Below are 7196 nucleotides of genomic sequence, written 5' to 3'. Positions count from 1 at the left end.
ACCCCCACCCTGCTCCCGCCACGTGGAGGAAGTGAGCAGTAGTGACAGGATGTAGTGAAATGAATGTCACCTCACTTCAGGACCAACGCCTGGGCGCAGCGAAAGCTGGGGTCTGAGCTGAGGCTGCAGCCGGGCTTGCTCCGTGCCCTAGAGGACGCCCTGGGGGAGAGGCCACGGCCACGGTCACGGCCACGCTGAGGGAGGTTGCGAGGCCACCCCAGGAACCTGCCCCATTTGGCTTCAAAACTTGTGGACTTGAGGGGGACCTCGGAACCAGACAGCTGAGTTTTAGGGGCTTTTCTTCCTCCCTGCTCCAGGTGTGGGCCTCGAGCCAGTAACAAAGCCTGGGCCTCGGGGCCACAGCTGGGGGCGCGGGTGCTGACGCTTCACCCTCCTTTCCTCGCTCCTCTCCAGGGAAACATCCAGGGAAACACGCCGCCGAGGGCTCCTGCTCCCCACTCCCAGGAGGCGACAGTGGCCAGCCCCTGCCTTGAGTGCGCCAGGGCCCGGGCAAGAGAGGAAAGTGGGAGGCAGGCTGGATCCCGGCCCACCCACACCCTTCCCCTTCCAGTTCCCGGTTCTGCTTCCCAGGGCTCCCCTCCCTCCTGGGCTTCTCCCATCCCCCTGCAGCCAGGGCTCCCTGGAAAACCAGGAACCGGAGAAAACACAGGCTTGGCTCTCCCACCGGTCCAGCCCCTTCCCCAGGTGTTGGCGGCGCAGCGGGTGCTGCTTCTGGGCCTTCCAGCTGCCTCCCGCCTCCTCCCTTCTCTCCGCTCACGTCTGCTCTTCCCTTTGAACGCTTCCCGCACCCTCCCTCCCACCCCGACCAGCCCCTGGGAAATCCCAGCCTCCCCCAGTGCCGCGCTCCCAAGCGGCGCACTCTCCAGTGCACCACCGGGCCGGCCCCCCAAGAAGTCTTCTAGCTCTGACGTGCCAAGCAAGCAGCTGAGGCCCTCGGCAACAGGAGGGGAGGTGCTGCAGCACACGGGAGGGAGGGCCGTCAGCAGCCCCAGGATAGAGGGGCCAGGTCCAAAGTAAGTGGCAGGAGTTGGTCTCAACGCTGCCCTGGGGCCTAGAGACAGCCAGGGGTCATCTGTGCCACCAGAGGTGCTGTAAGAACCCTTTCAGAGGACCTCTGGTCCCAGTGGGGACAGGAAGGAAGCAGATGGGAAAAGCAGAACATCACAAGGCATTGACCTCGAGGGCAGACACCCTGAAAAGGAAAGGAAGTGTTTCTTCCTCCTCGCCCACCCAAGACCCTGACATCCAAAAATGCAGCTGACCTGGGTTGAACCTAGGTCCCTTGTGTTGCTCAATGGACCAGCCCTATCAGTAAGTGTCCCTCAAAATCACCCGCATCATCTAAAATCATCCAGGATGTGGCTGGGCAGGCCACGCACTGCACAACTCTGGAGGCCCCCACTTGGTGGCCAAGTTGCTGGACCTTGACACAGCACTGCCCACCTGCCCTTAGAAGCTTCTTTCTCTCAAGCAGCCTGGCTGTGGGCAGTGGGCCGCTTCTGGGACCACACCCAACACAGCAGCACGTGTCCACCATGCAGGCCCTTTGACAGGTGTGGCCCTGCTGCTCCTGGCCCCAAAGCCTCCTCCTCACCCAGGCCGAGGGCTGCACCATGAAAACCACCGCCACCAAAAACTCCTTGCCAAGACTCTCCCACCATGACAGCATTTATTTTCTCTTTTATATTCTTCACGTCCACAGTGACCATGAAAAGTGTTTATAACAAGAACTTAAATAATTTTTAAGAAATCCGTCATGAAAACATCTTGGTCTCACAATGGCTGTGGTCCTGTCATCACTACTTCAATAACAGAACTGTTGTGGATTTCTTCCTATGGGTCAAGAAGAGAAAAAGAAAGAGAAACTGTTGTGGAAAAAGAATTGAGATTTTTTTTTAAAAGTACACTCCAAATTTCACTACCTTCAAAATCCAACCTAATAAAAAGATTTTTTAAGAAGATGTAAAATCACAAGATTGGGCTGAATAAGAGAAGAGACACCACCAGCGAAATTTGGGGATCTGAAAAGTAGACTCGTGACAGCCAAATTTCAGACAGGAGGGTGAAATGTGACTCCTAACACAGAGCCCTTAGCAGACACGTGACACATTGGCACCAGGTACCCTGGGACTAGGGGTGAGGAGGACACACGTGTGAAAGTGAAGAGGCGATTGAAAGAAGCAAATCCCTAGACCACCTGCCCCAGCAGCCTGAGGGTGATTTATATTCTCTGAAGAGCATTAGATGGGGGTCTCTGCACAGAGAGCCAAGTAGCACTGCTGACAGCAAAGGTGATGCATCAAAACCTAGAAGACGAGGGCATTTTAAATGCTGGTATTGGATCCCTCAGGCTGCTCCAAAAACACTGGCACCAGCCCCTTACCTTCTTCTCTGGAGAATCTAATCCAGGAGGAAAGGTCTAAGGATGCCAATCCTGACACCAGCACCCAAATGGGGTCAAAATGGCTCATTCAGGTCAACCAACGTGGATCTGAAAGTCAACTAGCCCCACCATCATGCTCGGAGCTTCCAATCAGTTTTTTAGTTCTATATTCTTAACCCAGAAGGGACAACCAAGGGACTGGCAGACATTCGAGGGAAGCATCTAGCTTGTAAGAGAGAGACCAGAGCAAATAAACCAAAACCAAACCATAACACAACACAATGAAAACGACCTGAAGGAAACAGACTTTATGTGCAGAGAAGCTTCTACATGCATGAAACAAGAACGCGATGCTATTAACAGAGAACATTCAGAGAACGAAAAAGAACTGGCAATAAAAATCATGCTGGCAGAAATGCGAAACTCAATAGAAGGGGTATATTCAAAAAGAAAAAAGGTGGAAGACAGGAGAGGAAGGAAAAGAGAATTAGAAAACTGCTCCAGAAGTGTCCACATCTGAATAATAGGAGTTACAGAAAGTCAAAAAAGAGGGGACAAAATTACCAACAAAATCATTCAAGAGAATTTTCCAGAAAGATGTTTCCTGACTGAAAAGTCCCATTAAATGTACAGCACAACTGATAAAACAGACCCCACACCAAAGCACACCATTGTGAAATTTCAGAACACTGAGACCAAGAGAAGATCCTGCAAGTTTCCAGAAAAGAAGAAAAAAGTACAGATCAGGAATCAGAATGGCTTTGGACTGTTCAACATCAATCTTGAAAGGAAGAAGACCAATGCCCTCAAAATTCTTAAAGAATCCTCCAGTTAGAATTCTTTACCCAGGCAAGTGACCATTTAAGTGTGTGAGAGTAGAATAGAGACATTTTCAGGCATCTGGAGTCTTATGTCCCTTTCTCAGAAAGCACGGGAAGGTGCCCTCTAAGTCACAGGAGATCCAGCACAGGGGGAGAAGGGAAGGGACTCGCCAGGATGACAACGCAGCACAAGTCACAGAGGGCCCCTGTTCCACTAAGTGGTGCCACTCAAGACTCAGCACGTGGAGCCCTGCCCCCACCAGGCCTCCTGCTCTTGAACCAGCTTTTTAACCTGACAAAACTACAGGCATCGCTCACAGCCAGGCTCTGCTATCTGACCCAAGAACTCAGTGAACTTGGATATTGATGGACATCTGTCCTGGAGGATGTGCTCCAATGGAGGGGATAAGCCAAGTGAGAGGGAGACACGAAAGCCAGAAAACAGGGACTCCAGCCAGAAGGTAAAGGCAATGCCAAGGATGACCACAAAGGGAAGGCACAGAACGTCACCTACAGTGTGCCACACACCAAGAGAGCAGCCGGCCCCAAGTGAGAGTAGGTAACTCAAAAAATAAAATGGAAATATATTTTACCTTCAGAGACTGCCCGTGGGGAAAGCCATACTGATGGCGATTAGACGGTGCAGCAGGAATTAGCAACAGGTACAAAGAAAATAAGACAGATGAAAAAACAAAGAAATTATTAAATTCAGGAAAAAAACAAAAAGAAACCATTACTATATTTTACCTTCAGAGACTGCCCGTGGGGAAAGCCATACTGATGGCGATTAGACGGTGCAGCAGGAATTAGCAACAGGTACAAAGAAATTAAGACAGATGAAAAAACAAAGAAATTATTAAATTCAGGAAAAAAACAAAAAGAAACCATTACTGTACTATGAAGTTCAGCTGTGAGCAGTAGCTACATGGACACAATACTGTTAACACTCTATATTGATTTCACAAATACGTGTATGTGGGTGTGTGTGTATACACATAATACATTAAGTTTGTATGTACCACAAAATTAATGGCCTAAAACAACGGAAATTTATTATCTTGAAATTCTGCAAGTGAGAAGTCAATAACGGATCTCCTCACTAGGCTAAAATCAAGGTGCTGGCAGGGCTGCATTCTTTCTCGGGGGCTCTAGAAGAATCCATTTTCTTGACTTTTTCAGCTTCTGGAGCTGCCTGCACTCCTTGGCCCAGGGCCCCCTTCCATCTGCAAAGCCAGCGATGGCCAGTCTTTCTCCTGTCACATTTCTCTGACTCTCCTGCCTCCGTCTTTCATTTCTAAATACCCTTCTGGTTACATTGGGCCCACCCAGATAATCCAGGACAATCTCCCACCTTAAGGTCCTTAATGTAATTATATCTGCAAAGTCCCTTTCACCATAGAAGGTAATAGCCACAGCTTTGGGGAATTAGGATGTGGCCGTCTTTGGGGGGTGATCATTCTGCCCACCACATGCATACACACATATGCATACTCATATACGCATAAGACACTTCTGAATGAATACTGGGAGGGTACTGTTAATAGCATGCCTACCCACAAAAGCTATTTAGGAGGAGGGTTGGGGAGTAGAAAGGTCGGCCACGTAAGAGAATCTACTAAATCGATGGAAAATGTCTAAATAGATGAGTCAAAAATATGTGCATCACTCAGAAAAATGAGATGAAAAATTGCTAGAAGAAACAGCTAAAAGGATTGAAAGCAGCTGCTTCTGCAAAGAGGGCAAGGGTAGGAGTAGGCAAGACCAACTGCGTCTGTTGGTAGATTTTAGTACTCTTCAGCTTCTGAAATTATATGCATGCACTTCTCCGAGTAACTGAAACTTAACTTTTATTTATTTATTTTTGGCGGCTGGCAAGTATGGAGATCTGAACTCTTGACCCTGCTGTTGTCAACACGGCGCTCTAACCAGCCCAGCTAACCAGCCAGCGCTAAAATTGAATTTTAGAAAAGCGAGAGCAGGGCTGGGAAGAGGGCTCCCATCCCGACTGCAGCCACTGCTGGTGTCTGGCCCCCTCCTTCCTCTGTGAGTAAGAGTGCAGCTAAGGCCCTTCCGCCTCTCTTGTTCTATGAAGTCATCACGGCCCACAGCAGAAGCATCACCAGCGCCTCCCACCCACGCGGAGTTCCATCACCAGCTATAACAGGGGTACCGCCCTCTCCGCCCCCTGCACCTCACGAAATGTTTCATCCTCCAAGTGCATCATTTCCACCAAGTGCAGCCCAGGCACAGCGGCGTGCCTCCTCCCACCCCTCCCAAACGGCAAGCGTGCAGCTCCAGCCCTAACCACACCCCCGGGAGCCTCAAGACGTCCCTGCCACGTCAGCTCCCACCCCGCACTGTCCCCAACGTCATTCCCACCTTCCTCACCAACCCTAGCATCTCCCAAGTTGCATCTGGTGTCTTTGCTCCAAAGAGCACCAACCAGACTGTCCCTTCATGGTCTCACCTCCACAAAGGCCCACTTATGATGATCCTCCTTCAAAAGCAAACCCCTCATTGCCCACAAAACTCAGTCCTTGCTCCACCAAAAACAATCCCAATGTTATCACCATTCGAGCCCTCTCCTCTGCACCTCAAGTCCTCTATCTGAATTGTGGAAAAATATGTGACCATCTCTGTAACAAGTCCTTCCACCCCAGCCCTTGATCTGGATTCTACTTTTCCTGTAGTGGACTTTGGCTGTTCTGGTCTATCTCGTTACTGTCCCCTCCTTCCAGGTGGGGAACACACTTGATGGGGATTTAGGTGTGCTTGTGCTAAGAGAGCATGTGACCAGACAGAGCCAATCAGAGGCCTCCCTGGAACCTTTTCACCGATGCTGAGAGAAGATGCTAATAGGGTCGGATGTGAGTCAGGAGCTGCCGGCTGCTGTCCTCCCACCATGTGGGGCGAGCTTGCCTGAGAACAAAGAGCCTAGAGGTGAAGACAGAGGGATAAAACATTGCAGTCACTGCCTGGGCCCGGGATCTAGCGGTACCTGCAGGCAGGGGCATCCTGAACTTCTGGTAACGTGAGCTTTCGCTACTCGGGTGTGAGTGAGTGTGACTTGCGGCTGGTGCAGCCTGACTCATAGACTCATCTCAGTCTCCTGAAGTCCTCTCTGGGACGCAGACTGCGTGGGTTCAAATCCTGGCCTATTTCTTATCAGCTGTGGGACCTGAAGCAAAACTGTGCCTCAGTTTTCTCAGCTGTAAAATGGGGAAAATAATAGAAGGCACCTCGCAGGGCTGTTGTGCGAATTAAAATGGGATGCATTAAAAACGCTAACAAGAGTGCCTGGCACAGAAAATACTCCATAAATTTTAACGATTATTAGTCCCTGACTCATCCAGCCCACAGATTTCTCTCCCTTCTTGAAATCCCTGGAGGGCCCGTTAGTGGACTTCACACAAGCAGGAGCTTGTACTTATTAAGCTCCTAGGACGTGCCAGGCCCTGTGAGTAGAGCTGTACAATGTCAACATCTCATCAATCCTCACACCTCACCCCAGCCCTTTGAAGTGGGTACTATTTTTATCCCCATTTCTCAGATGAGAAAAATGAGGTATAGAGAGGTTAATAAAACTGCCAAGGTCATACAGTTAGTAAGTGGTGGAGCCAGATACAACCCAGGTCTGTCCCCCTCAGTTTTCCACTCCATTAGCATCTGATAATTACCATGTGACGGTTGCACATAGATTAACTCGGCACAGACCGTTCAGAAAGCAAAGGTTTCAGTCAGTCTCCCTTTCCTGGTTGGTTAGGCTTGGCTGCAGTGGGGGCAGGGGACGGGGTGGTAGTGGGGACTGCAAACTTCTTTTTTTTTTTTTGTCTTTTTTCGTGTCCGGCAACGGATCGCAACCCTCAGTGTCGTGCCCGTACCGGACCGGGACCGGCAACGGGATCGCAACCCTCTGTGTTGTGCCCGAACCAACCACCGACACAGAGCGCCAAAACGTGTGTGATACAGCC

Source organism: Galeopterus variegatus, unplaced genomic scaffold, assembly GCF_000696425.1.
Source record: "Galeopterus variegatus unplaced genomic scaffold, G_variegatus-3.0.2 Scaffold3677, whole genome shotgun sequence".
NCBI lineage: Eukaryota > Metazoa > Chordata > Mammalia > Dermoptera > Cynocephalidae > Galeopterus > Galeopterus variegatus.
This window is presented reverse-complemented; position numbering follows the sequence as displayed.